The sequence below is a fragment of the Ochlerotatus camptorhynchus genome, unplaced genomic scaffold, assembly GCF_037179485.1.
Source record: "Ochlerotatus camptorhynchus isolate MF236.1 unplaced genomic scaffold, CSIRO-AGI_Acam_v1.1 ptg000379l, whole genome shotgun sequence".
Lineage (NCBI taxonomy): Eukaryota > Metazoa > Arthropoda > Insecta > Diptera > Culicidae > Ochlerotatus > Ochlerotatus camptorhynchus.
In genome coordinates this window covers 230,003-243,587 of record NW_027040867.1, presented here as the reverse complement: position 1 = coordinate 243,587, position 13,585 = coordinate 230,003, and the positions used below count along the sequence as shown (strand labels likewise).

The window sequence follows — 13,585 nt, the reverse complement described above, 5'->3', positions numbered from 1 at the left end:
AAGATACTAGCTGAGTGTGCCCGGCCATGCTCGGGATTAAATATTGGCTAGAGTTTATGCGCCGATTCAAAATAACATGCTATATTTTTCTGTTTCATTTGTATGGGAGCCCACCCTTACAGAGAGAGAAGGGGTTTCGAACCATCATAAGAACCTTTCCCGGCCCCAAAAATCCCTGCATACAAATTTTCACGCCGATCGGTTCAGTAGTTTCCGAGTGTATAAGGGTCAGACAGACAGACAGAATTTGAGGCCGGTAAAGCACTCCTCGTATTTTCTCATGAAAATACGAGAGTTTCTAAGTGCTTTATCTTTAAGATCTTTTGTCATCACCTTTGCATGGGTTCCATCTTATTGCTCGATTCCGGACAATGAGAAGGCTGACTCGCTTGCAAAGGTGGGCGCTATGGAAGGCGATATTTACGATCGACAAATCGCCTACAACGAATTTTTCTTCATTTATCGTCAACAGTCACTCGCCTGCTGGCAACATAAATGGAGTGAAGGGTGTTTGGAACGATGACTATATTCGATCATCCCTAAGGTGTCGAAGATTCCTTGGCTCAAAGTGTTGGAGGTGGGTCGAGACTTCATTCGTGTGATGTCTCGCCTCATGTCCAATCACTATTCGTTAAACGCTCATTTGATCCGTGTTGGGCTGGGAGACAGCAATCTCTGTGAATGTGGACAAGGTTACCAGGACGCTGATCACATCCTTTGGTCTTGTGCGGAGTATCGTGGAGTCAGATCACATTTTTATGATTCCCTTCGGGCTCGAGGTAGACAACCTAATGTTCCAGTTTGGGATATTTTGGGTAGACGCGATCTGGAGTTTATGAAACTTATATATGTTTTCTTCAACAATATTAACCATAGATTGTAAGTTTGACTAACCTTGTGTTTAGTTTTCGTTTTGTTCGTGTGGGTTTTGGGCTCTGTAAAGTTTATTCGATTGAGCCTGTACATATAAAAAAATTTACAAAAAAAAAGGCAGGCAGAAATTCATTTATATATAGATAATGAAAAAGTCGCAGATTTCAAATGGCGTATTTGGTTTTTAAATTTTTGTGAGGTAAGCTTATGAAAACTAATTACATCGAAAACACCAAACTTTTTCAAAACGCCAAAATGAAAACAATGACCTTCCCCTTTCGAATGGCCTATGGATCTAAGATTGGGCCCATCGCTGAAAATTTATCTAGATGAACGCATCATTGGGATGGTACTAATGGATATTTTTGGTCGCTATTGAAAATTTGGACGATTGCAAAATTTATGTATGGGCCCAAATTAGGGGCATTTAAACCGGCATTATCCATTCTCCATATCTCATATTTTTTGAGTCCAACTTTATGCCATGATGACATTCAAAAAATGTTTTTGCACATCCCACCAATGGATCGCTCTAACTTTATGCCATGAGAACTTCCAAGAAATGTTTTGGACGTAAATTTTTTCAAAAAATTAGAAAAAAAAAATGATTTTAGTAAAATCAAATAGTAAATTTTTTTTTTCGGAGCGGTGAACTTCCCCTTGTATATTCGTAGAAGTGGTTCTTCATTTTATTTTGATCTATACGAATGTGTGAGCTTAGGAATGAAAACTTCCGTCAACTTTCTGGGCAAGAATATGTCATTGCCCAGTTGAAGTTCGATGTTCCGCAGAATGTTCGAAAGAAGAAATTATCGAAATTTGCAAAAAAGTTCCTGATCTGGCAGGAGATTTGTGGATGTGGTGAAATATGCGCTCCCTTCCTCAGTGTCTTAAGAAGCGTTTCTTGCCATTCATAAGGTAGCACAAAGGATCCTGTTTTGGCCTGATAAGAAAAATCATAGTATCTGTCTCCATGTGATATGGTTAATTAAACAATAAGAATGAAAAACTAACATCCCTTCTAACGAGCAATCAGAAATCAGAACATCTTAGCAATCTTCAGAACCAACCACATAGACTGGAAGAAAGGCTTCCCGCAATAGGTAGCATAATTAGGCTGCCGTCATCCGGTCGGCATCAACTTGCACTGTTGTGGCCACCATTTGAAAAACAGCCGGCTCATTTCAGGGCCACCAATTCAAAAACGGAAAGAGTTAAGAACTAAACGATCAACATATTTGTTCCGTCTACTAGCGGCCTCCGTTCGTGCCAGACCCTTCTACTTTTTTTAATTTGTTTTCTGTCGATCTTGTTTTCCGTATTGAGTACCAATGCTACCGACGCCAGAGAGGCAGCTCCCACACCTGGTCCTGGACCCTACCTATCGACCCGTCAACTCATGAACCGGGGACCAACGGCTTTACTTTCCCTCCGAAGGAAGACGTGATCAGAGATGTTATGCCTCAGAAAATCCCGGCGGCGCCGACTAGGATTGAACGCAGGCCTTTGGGGTGAGAGGAAATCACGCTTACCACTACACCACTGGCACCGCTAGGTTCAAGTTTTGTTCTTACAGGTTTATTATTTCTTTGATATTCGAATGATTCGATTTTTTATTCTGTCGCCCTTTTTCCCTTTCAACCTTTTGTCCATTCGATCTTTTGACATTGATTTGGACATTTAAGTGTTTCAAAGCGATTTGTATGGCTATTATTACGTTTAAAGTCAGTTTTGTTGTTTATAAATAAATTTAACGGGATGCTTACCTCCCAAAATTGTTTTTTAAATGTTCTAATGTTTTAAAAAATATTTAAGTGTAACACAAATATTGCCATGATGATATATTAAAGAATGTTTGCACACGTAAACTTTTTTTTTAGAATAGAAGAAAAACTGAGAGAGAGAAGGATTAGTATTTTACATTTAATTCCACTACTTTATTTGCTTATCCTTGACAGATACGCGTATTTCGTCTACAATGTGCAGACTTCTTCAGTGTCTTGTACTAATACTCGACTGCCGTAGTCGAGTAGTCGAGTATTAGTACAAGACACTGAAGTCTGCACATTGTAGACGAAATACGCGTATCTGTCAAGGATAAGCAAATAAAGTAGTGGAATTAAATGGAAAATACTAATCCTGCTCTCTCTCATAATACAGGTATTCCACTAAGACGCCCACATTCATCAGGAAGAAAAACTGTTTTTTTTTTAGAGTTTAGATCTTTTTCCAATATTTTTAGAAAAATCAAAATGTATTTTTTTTTTTCGGTGAGGTAAGCTTCTTTTAACGAGTGTTTAAAACTATTTGGGGTATTAAACATATTTAAGAAATACGTGGGAACAAAGCTATTGTTTAGAAACACAAGAAATATTTTGAATATTTTTTTATATAAAACAAAAATTATCCATAACATTAAAAAAATAATATTAGGATCAATTCTCGATAGATTGGAATCGGTTCAGAAAAGATGAGCAATATCTAATGTTTAGACTGAATAGCTTAGGTAACGAAAGTTTGAAAACATAAAGTTTTAGTCCCTTGAGGCAACAAGGGGCAAACTGGGACCCATAAATTCGAAAATAAGAGATGGTTTAGAATTTATAGCATGAGACCTTTTCGAACTGTTTCAGTATGTTGAGCAGTATGCATTTTCAAAAAGAATACTGGTTTTTCATACCACCAAACATATATCATAAATAGTTCTTCATAGTGAGCAACCTTGACATGTTTATTTACGTGTAAATATTAGTTTTTTTCCTTCAAAATGATACCTGTTGTGATCAAATTGGTTCAAAATTAAATGTGTAACAGGTATTTTAAGTGAACCATATTTTTTTGGTTTTTGAACAGACAAATCATCAAAATAAGCAGACTTAGCATTGTTCAAAGTGTTGTCAAAAATCTAAATCTTATCCAATAATCACGAATTGAATTGAGAAAACGTTATTCAATGTGCAGGAAACATAGAAATAAAATAACAAAACTAAAATCATAATTTTTAGAGGTTTTGCCCGGGCTCCGGTCACTGTGCGGTGGTTCAGTGGTAAGCGTGACTGATTTCTCACCCCAGTGTGTATGAGTTTAATCACAGCCGAGGTCATTGGGATTTTTCTGAGGCGAATGAATCTCTGGTCGCGCTTTCGGAAGTGAAGTTGGTCCCGGCCTATGTGTTGATCGGGTTCGATAGGTTGCCTCCATGACACTCGATTGCCGTCAGTGATTAATCATCTATTGGCAATCGTCACTCAATTGGGGAACAGAGACCGACATTAAATAAAATGTGAAATAAAGCTATTTGGGCTTTTATAAATTAATTTTCCTGGTGTGCATTTGGCACGGAAATTTTTTTTGTTGAATTTAATTTTGAACATGACTTGTAGATTCAGGATTTGACATGGAAATCGAAAAAAAAAACACTGGAACATTATGATGAAATATAGTTACAATCCTATAGCGTGGTTCGGTTTAGAATCAACTGAATAAGACACGATAGAGTACTATATTATTTCTTTTTCTTTGCATCTTTTGTACTAATTTGAGAATTTTCCTATTGGTGTAGTTTGGAATTCTCGCACTAGCTATGCCGTATAATATATTAATCTTTGTTTTAACTTCAGCTCTCGACTAAATAGAAAATAGCTGCACTAGACCTGCTAAATAATACAGGGTTGAGTTTTTTTTCTCACATGCTAGTGCTAGCTTCTCAATTGTTTGTTTTTAGTGAACGGATGCTTTTGAACTACGATACATTTAAAAAACACCATCGCAGTCATTATTATCCATTGACCCTTTGCGGACCTTTTAAAATACCGGATACTTTGACGGATTCTCGGTTGAGAATAACTACTCTAAAACGTTTCAAATTATTTGTATGAATTTATATTTTCCTGGCGGAAAACGATTTCATTCACACACACCTTTGCCTTGACGTACATAACACACCCATTCACTTTGATCTGGACGCATACCTAAATGCCAACCATCACGTCATTAATTTCCCCCTATAGGTATTTTGAAAATTTCCACTATGTCGAAATAAATACACAGTGAGTGCAGACTGCCGCTATTCATCCGTCCACTCTTCCATCCAAAGATTGATACTAAACACGATTGACGGTCTTGTTTCATCAACATCAACAGTATTCGGATTTCACAAAAATGTTGTACATCAACATTGAACATCAAACTAGAACCGGGGAGGCCGACTATTAACGGCTATGATGGCAAAGCGATTTTCTCGCGAAATCTAACCGCGCACAGTCTGTGATTCTAAACATTTTACGAGCACATTCCACAGTTCTTGATGGAAGGGAAAGAACAGAGAGGGGGTTTGTGTACACACAATCAAGGCTGCTCGCAATGAGCAGTTCCAGACCAAATAGTAAAATAAATTAAAAAATATCAGAAATATTGAACAATAGCTTTTTTTGTTATTTAATTTGTTTACACTTTGTATCAAACGTCATTTTAATTTGAAGTGACGTTTATGTGCTACAATTTATTGAAAAATGCCAAAAACGCCATTTTGAAAAAAAAAAATCCAAGATTCAAAATGCTGGAATTTTAGTATAAATGTGATCGCACAATTATGCAAATCAGAGAAGGTCGAGTCTGATCGATTCGTCATTGCGCGTGGAATTGCTCAATGGAAAGTGCGAATATTATTGGTTTTATATTTATGGGCAAAACATCTCCGCCCCGGTACCTACATAGTGGAAATCTGTGTAGGGTACACGTATGTACGTGATTGGAAAACTTACTACTCTGGTCTGCTAGCAAAAAGCATTCGTTTTCTCTCTGTGTAGCTAATGATGTACCCTTACCATCAAGAGCAACTGGTTTTTAGTTCGATTTTCAAACTGAGGTTTACTTTTCTACATACACGCGCATTCGCTTGAGTCTTGTTCAATTGGTTATATGCTGTTTTTTCATTTATTCCAAAAATTGTTGCATTTATCATTAATTAAAATAAAATCATAATTGGCAGAATTTATTTCACTTTTGTTTTATTATTCTAACATGTCAATTGACTAAATGGCCGAATGACCGAAACGTAATTGATTTAATATTTATCGGACAATCAACTTTAATTGAGTTTGTTTCCAAAGAAATCGGGGGACCTCGTATTGTCGGGTGGTCGGGAGGTTCAGTATACGATGGGTTTCACCTCCTGGTGCGCTTCATCTGTGAAATGGCAATTTTATTGGTGAATGGAAATAATTGCGTTGCATTTATTGGTAGAGCAGTTAGCACAGCCGGGGTCACACTAGTTAGTCGAATTGCATGGATGGTGATGGGAAGGCTAGTTACATCTACTGCAGCAAAGGGGATAATAAAATTTCTATTTGGTTTGAATCTGGTGCACATCTACTGCTGCCATGGTATCTGAGGTATTAAAATTCATTTGATACAGGCGTAAAATGAGTTTATTATAAATCCTGCAAAGGTACTCGAACTTGGTGGAATCCAGATTGAAAACATGTGTGAACAGATTCAGGAAGGAGTGTTATTGCCAAAAGATACATTTTATACATATACGTATGTATCGCAATGTGAGTGAGGATTTCTATTACGCTTGATTAGTCTATATTCTCATAGATACAAAGAAGTTATAGCAATGATTAAATTTCCAGCCTCGCTTCAATTCATTGAACTGCATAGTATGAACTTAAAAGCCAAATTATGTAAGGGGTTTGTTTTGAGTCATTATTAGTGAGATGGATCCGGATTTTCCGGAGAACTAAGATATGGTCAATTGAACCCAACATTATTTAAATGGTAAATATGAATTGATCTATTTTTTTTGAATTGATCCAGTATAGTTTATATGATATGACCAGTGGCGTCCCGTAACTCACTTTTTACCTGTGCACCAATTTTCAAAACCAGATTTAATGCCATATTCATACTCGAATAGGTTGAAAAATACACTTGATTTTCTAGTTTACTCGATATCTATCCATTGCAAGCAATACTTTGATAATTGTTTATGTTTTGAGACTTGCTGCACAGGTATATTGAGGTTAAGCAAACGCCACTGGATATGACCGCTTTTAGATGAATACGGACTATCCCTTGAACCAGTATAATCCTAAAGAATCTCGTGATTCTGAACATTATTAAAAAAATCGAACTTTCATGTTTTGGACCCCCCCCCCCCCCCCCGTTTCGGATTCTGCGTTGGGCCAGTAGAGGTGCCTTGAGGACACACTGACGTCGTATTTACTGAAAGTCACATTTTTTCTGTAATATTCTTTAAGTTATATGAAAAAAATGGATAAAGGTTTTTCCTATATCTTAGGGCGCTCTGGATGATCCCCTACCCTATATCTCGGTAGGGAAAAATCTCCGGTCAATGAACTCTCAGCTGACTCTGTCCTTTAATAAGAGGTATGCCGTTATACTATCGACAGACATACAAAGTACACCGTTGTACTGCTTTAAACTAGTACCTCAAATTGTACTTTTTGAAGTACTAAATGCACAGTTGTTACAGCTAGTGCGGATTTCACATTTCGCGTAAAATTTGCGTTTGATGCGTAAGCTTAAGGTGATAATGGATCGGTTCAGAATGACTCACTTCGTCGATTTTTCACAAAATAACGCAAAGCTCAATCGAAAAAAATCTTCCGTGCAAAGAAAAACAACTAAAATTGCTATCTCTAGCAGTTTTTACTAAATTAATTTATTGTTTAAAATTTCTGAAACTCATTTTCTAAGAGTTGGTTGGAAATTCTATCTAACATGAAGCTTTAGTGTGATAGTTTATTAGCTAGAGAATAGTCTTCAGAAGAGGGTAGGTAGATAGTTCCGTTGGAGAATGGCAGTATGAAAATTGAATAGAAGTTGAAAATGAGCGAAGGGCCATTATTGCGACAGTACAAAGTCAAACGCACACCTTTTGCCTAACCCGTACGATGTACGCGAAGATTTGAAGTATGTCTTCAAATCTACAGGCAAAAAGTGTGCGCTCGCTTTTGTTGCCATTTTCTAAATTCAATTTTAGGACTACAATGACTGTAGTCCTAAAATGGAACTTAGAAAATGGCAGCAAAGGCGGGCGCACACTTTTGCCTGTAGATTTGAAGACGCACTTCAAATCTCCGCGTACATCGTACGGGTATGGGTATGACAATGGTCACTACTTGGCTAATTTTTTTTAAAACTAGTTGCGTTTAGTTGGAAGGCTCAGTCGCGTTAGCTTTACGGAGTCTATAATTCATTGTTCTTTGTTTGTAACAAACTATATTCTATGTCTAGTAGGAGTTGGGCCGAATATATCGCGGCTTACCCGAGGTTCGATGGGTGCATTGCCGAAGGATAGGATCAGGGGAGGAGCTTGGGGTTAGCTTTTGTTGTCTCATCAGAGCGTTGTCCTTTATACATGTATTTAGTATTAAAGGTCATATTTGACTTCCGTAGATCGTTTCAAAATATTGTTAGGAGCATTCCCCCAGACGATAATATACCTGTAAAATGCATAATTTCAATACAAACCATTTTTTGTAACGCAACCACAAGCATTAGATTTCGTTTTCCTAAGCAATCAACTGGGTGTTGCATGGATCTGTGCGCAAGCAGTCACTAGGTGGAAGAACAATGTGGTTTGGAACGCTCGCATAAAACAGAGAAGCGCAAAAAAGCCACACGACGGGGCGAACCATGAATGAATTAGCAAGAAAAACCGTTAGCACCGTCAGCAGGATCAAGCTCGCGCGTGACGTTTTTCGTTCGCAATAATTGATGAATATTGTAAGATATCTTTTGATATTTGGCGAAAATTATCGATAATTGAAAACGGATGTAATAATTATTCGGCAATGTCATCTATGTTATCTCGAGAACTCCTTGATGAAAGCGCATGAAAATGATTAGTATAAATAATGCTAAATTGAGAGTATTCCTAAAACGCGTGAATTTGTGCAATATTAAAAGCAATTCAAGTGTGTGTAGGCGTAACCTAATTCGAGGAGACTCTGTGAAAGTTTCAGCCTATTTGATGGAGGTATTCTGATATATCTGGATATTTTAAAAGATAATTAGATAAATTGAATTATTTTAGAAATCACCCACATTTGCCATTGCTAAAGAAAATATTTTTTAAACTAAATTGATCCTCAATTTTCACAAGTTTCTTCACAAGTATTCATCTCACTGCGTCCTAGCAAGAAGTACGGTCGACTTGTTTCGCGCTCCGTTGTTTTGGAAGTTTTCTCGGTATTCGCTTGATATAAATTATCAGTTTTTTCTCACTAAGTGACTCCTGGTGACTCCGGTAACTGAACGTGGTGGGGAGCCCATCCACAAGATCTTCTGACGTTGTACCGGACAACGATTTTATCGGTTTTAGAGTACGGTAGTTTTTGCTTCCAGTCGGCAGCTAAAACGCACATCATCAAGCTGGAACGGATCCAGTATCGTTGTCTTCGTATCGCGTTAGGATGCATGCACTCGACTCATACTATGAGTCTCGAAGTGCTGGCGGGCATGTTGCCACTATCCGTCCGTTTTTCAGAGTTATCTCTGAGGCTCCTCACCCGTTGCGAAGTAATGAACCCACTGGTGATCGAAAATTTTGAGAAGCTTCTGGAGCTAAATCCTCAAACATGTTTTATGACTTTGTACTACCTATATTTAACACAGGATGTCAGCCCTTCAAGAAATATTCCCAATCGTGTAATCTTCTTCGATTTCGGCAATTCAGTGAATTTTGATTTATCTATGACGCAGGAAATCCGCGGAATTCCAGAGCATCATCGTCCTATGATTGCTCCGTCATTATACGCTGCAAAGTTTGGCCATGTTGATTCTGCAAGAACGTTTTTCACAGATGGATCTCTAATAGAGGAGTCTGTGTATTTAATGAATTTCATAGCGCCTCTCGAAAACTTGAAGCTCCTTGTTCTGTGTATGTGGCTGAACTGGCAGCAATTCACTACACTTTGGAAACTATTGCTTCACTTCTTCCAGACCACTACTTTATTTTTACGGATAGTCTCAGTTCTGTCGAGGCTATCCGTTCCATTAGGCCGGTAAAGCACTTCTCGTATTTTCTCTTGAAAATACGAGAACTGCTTAGTGCTTTATCCGTGCGCTCTTTCATCATCACCTTCGCGTGGGTCCCTTCGCATTGCTCAATTTTGGGCAATGAGAAGGCGGATTCACTTGCGATGGTGGGCGCTATGGAAGGCGACATTTATGATCGACAGATCGCCTATAGTGAATTTTTCTCTATTTATCGTCAGCAGTCGCTCGTTAGCTGGCAACATCAATGGAGTGAAGGGAGCTTGGGACGATGGCTACATTCAATTATCCCTGAGGTGTCGAAGTTTGCATGGTTCAAAGGGTTGGACTTGAGTCGAGACTTCATACGCGTGATGTCTCGTCTCATGTCCAATCACTATTGTCTAAACGCTCACTTGTTCCGTGTGGGGTTGGGAGACAGCAATCTCTGTGAATGTGGACAAGGTTACCAGGACGTTGATCACATCCTTTGGTCTTGTGCGGAGTATCGTGGAGTCAGATCACATTTTTATGATTCCCTTCGGGCTCGAGGTAGACAACCTAATGTTCCAGTTCGGGATATTTTGGCTAGACGCGATCTGGAGTTTATGAAACTCATATATGTTTACTTTAAGGATATTAACCTTAGATTGTAAGTTTGATTAACCTTGTGCTTAGTTTGTATTTTGTACGTGTGGGTTTTTTTTTCAATGTTTGTTTTCAAGATGAATAGAAATAATTTCATGCTTTAGGATTAATTAAATAGTTGTATCGTAAACCACATTTCAAACCTCCTTCTTCCCTTTTCCCATCCAAAAAATTGTAAATCTCCACTAACCTCGAGACAACCGCGAGTACTCGGTCCAGTTCCTTTAACTTTAAATTTAAGACAGTAATAATGTATAACGCAAAGGATAACTCGGCTCTGTAAAGTTTATTCGATTGAGCCTGTACAAATAAAGTAATTATTTATAATATTCACAAGTATTCGAGAATATTCAGCAAAAATTTCAGCCCTTTTGATAAATGTTTTCTTATATATTTTGGTATTTTTAATTTTTTTTATATCTTTATTAAGGAGACTTTCAGCCGTTGGCTGGCTCGTCTCCGAGGTATTTTTAAAGATAATTAGATAAATTGAATTATATCTTCGACTATTGCTATTGCAACTATTGATAAAGAAAATATGTTTTAAACCAAATTGATCCCCAATTTTTACTACTTGTTTCACAAATATTATTAAAGGATATTCTGTGAAAGTTTTAGCCTATTTGAAAGAGGTATTCTGATACATCTGAATATTTTTAAAGATAATAATATAATTTGAACTGAACACCCACCTTTGCCGTTGCTAAATGAAATATTGTTTTGATAAAATTGATCCTCGATTTTCACAAGTTTTTATTTACAAGTATTTGAAGATATTCTATAAAAATTTCAGCCTTTTTGATTAAGGTATTCTGATATAGGGGAAATGACTCTAATGGATCTAAGATCGGGTCTATCGCTAAAAATCTGCTATTTATCAATTGTATGTAGATGAACGCGTCCTTGGGACGGTACAAATGGATATTTTTGGTCGCTATTGAAATTTAGTCGATTGCTGAATGGGCCTAAATTAGGGGCATTTAGGCCGACATTACATACAACTCCCCTATCTTGGTATTTTTAAAAATAATTAGATAATTCCCTGAACATCGACAGGAGTTCCCTGAACCTCGACAGAAGTTCCCTGAACTTCAGCAGGACTTCCTTGAGCTTCGCCAAGACTTCCTTGAACTTTGGCAGGACTTCCCTGAGCTTCGTTAGGACTTCCCTAAGGTTCAGCAGGCCTTCGCTGAACTTCGGAAAGAGTTCCCTGAACTTCGGAAAGTCTTCCCTGATCTTCGGTAGGACTGCCCTGAACTTCAATAGGACTTCCCTGAACTTCGGCAATACTTCTCTGAACTACAAAAGGACTTCTCTGAACTTCAGCAGGACTTCTCTGAACTTCGGTAGAACTTCCCTGAACTTCAGCAGAACTTATATGAACTTCTTCAGGACTTTCCCGAAGCTCGGCAGGCCTTCTCTGAAATTCGGCAGACCTTTCAGCAGAACTTTCAGCAGAACTTTCAGCAGAACTTTCAGCAGAACTTTCAGCAGAACTTTCAGCAGAACTTTCAGCAGAACTTTCGGCAGGACTTCCCTGAACTTCATCAGGCCTTCTCTGAACTACGGCAAGCCTTCACTAGCACTTCCCTGTCCTTCGGCAGGCCTTCCCTGAACTTGGAATCATGGAATTGAAATTGTCATTCCAGTAGTAGAATTATAATTATTCAATAATATTGTATCTACGAATATGATCAAAATTTCAATACTTCCCATTTCGCTAATTTGCAATGCTTTTTGGTATTGGTGCATTTTGAATTTGGGTGTGGTTCGAACGGGTGTGGAGTCAATATCAACGGAAAAGCATTAACTTTCATCTTTAAACATGAGATTGTATTTTTTCATTTATCAGTTGGCACTGTGCTCAAACCAACTGTTAAAAAAATTATGTTAAGCATATTTTTGATCGATATGTTAAAATGTGTGTAGAAATATAGAATATAGGTACCTAGAACTGCAATAAAAACTTAAACATAAATTTGCAATGGCCTAGATCTGTGATTTTCAAAAAAAAAAAACATTTCTTGGACTTGGAAAAAGTCAAACTCCCAGACTTCGAAATGTTTTATAGTAATTAAGCCTATATATACAGTATTCTTTGGCGTGAATTTGACGCTCCCGGATTTTGCGGATTGAAAGTCGGCAATTCTGTATATTAAAGGAGTACAACGGTTCTGCTGTGTATGTCTGTCGATGGTTTTAACTAGTCTAGGAAATCAATTTAATCACGTTGCAGTTTAATATTATGTTATACCTAGAATAAACTGAAGTGCGAGGTTTCATGAGAATACCAACAATACTGTAGGGTGAATTTCGAAAAATTCAGTAGATTGTGAAAGATTGAATGGAATTACAATAAGAATCCAAATTGTTTCTAGTGTGTCAGAAATGTTACTTGTGATTATATATTTTATAAATCATCACAATTGGGTGAAAAACAAAATAAGATTGTCGATTTTTGCGACTTTTGTGAACTTTATTCCAGGATGGTCTAAACATAATCATAAGTGTCATTTTTTTTATCTAATCCTAACCCACACACTTGAGTTGAATTGAATAAAATAGTTCTATTTCTAATTCAATAAAAAAGTTCTATTTCTAAAAACTTCAGATAAGGCCTTCGAACTTCATGCAAGTTCTAAAAAATTCGGGAAAGTCTTACAAGTTTCAGGAAAATCCTGTGAACTACTGTGATGACCTACGACGGTCAGGAAATCTCTCCGAACCTTCAGAGAAGTTCTACAAATTTCAGAGAAGTCTTACGAACTTCAGGGAAGTCCTTTAATCTTTAGGGAATAACTACGAATTTTACAGAATTTTCTACAGATTTAATGTAACCTCTACGACATTTAGGAATTGCTTAAAACTTAAGGATAATCCTGTGACACTTATGGATTTTTCCGAGCTTCAGAGAAGTCTTCAATACTCTTGGGAAGTCCTCTAAACTTAACGTAGTTCTCCAAGCTCAAAAAAGTTCCTAGAACTTCCTAGAAGTCGATTGAACTACAGGTAGTCCTACGAAATTCATGGGAGCTCTCCAAACTTCAGGGAATTTCCA

The 13,585-nt window shown here is 37.4% G+C and overlaps 1 protein-coding gene across 3 annotated transcripts in view; it reads left to right on the top strand.

Moving 5' to 3' along the window:
• The window catches only part of LOC135710352 (uncharacterized), a 210,672-nt gene that overhangs the window by 86,705 nt on the left and 110,382 nt on the right, over nt 1-13,585 (top strand). The window lies entirely within an intron of this gene.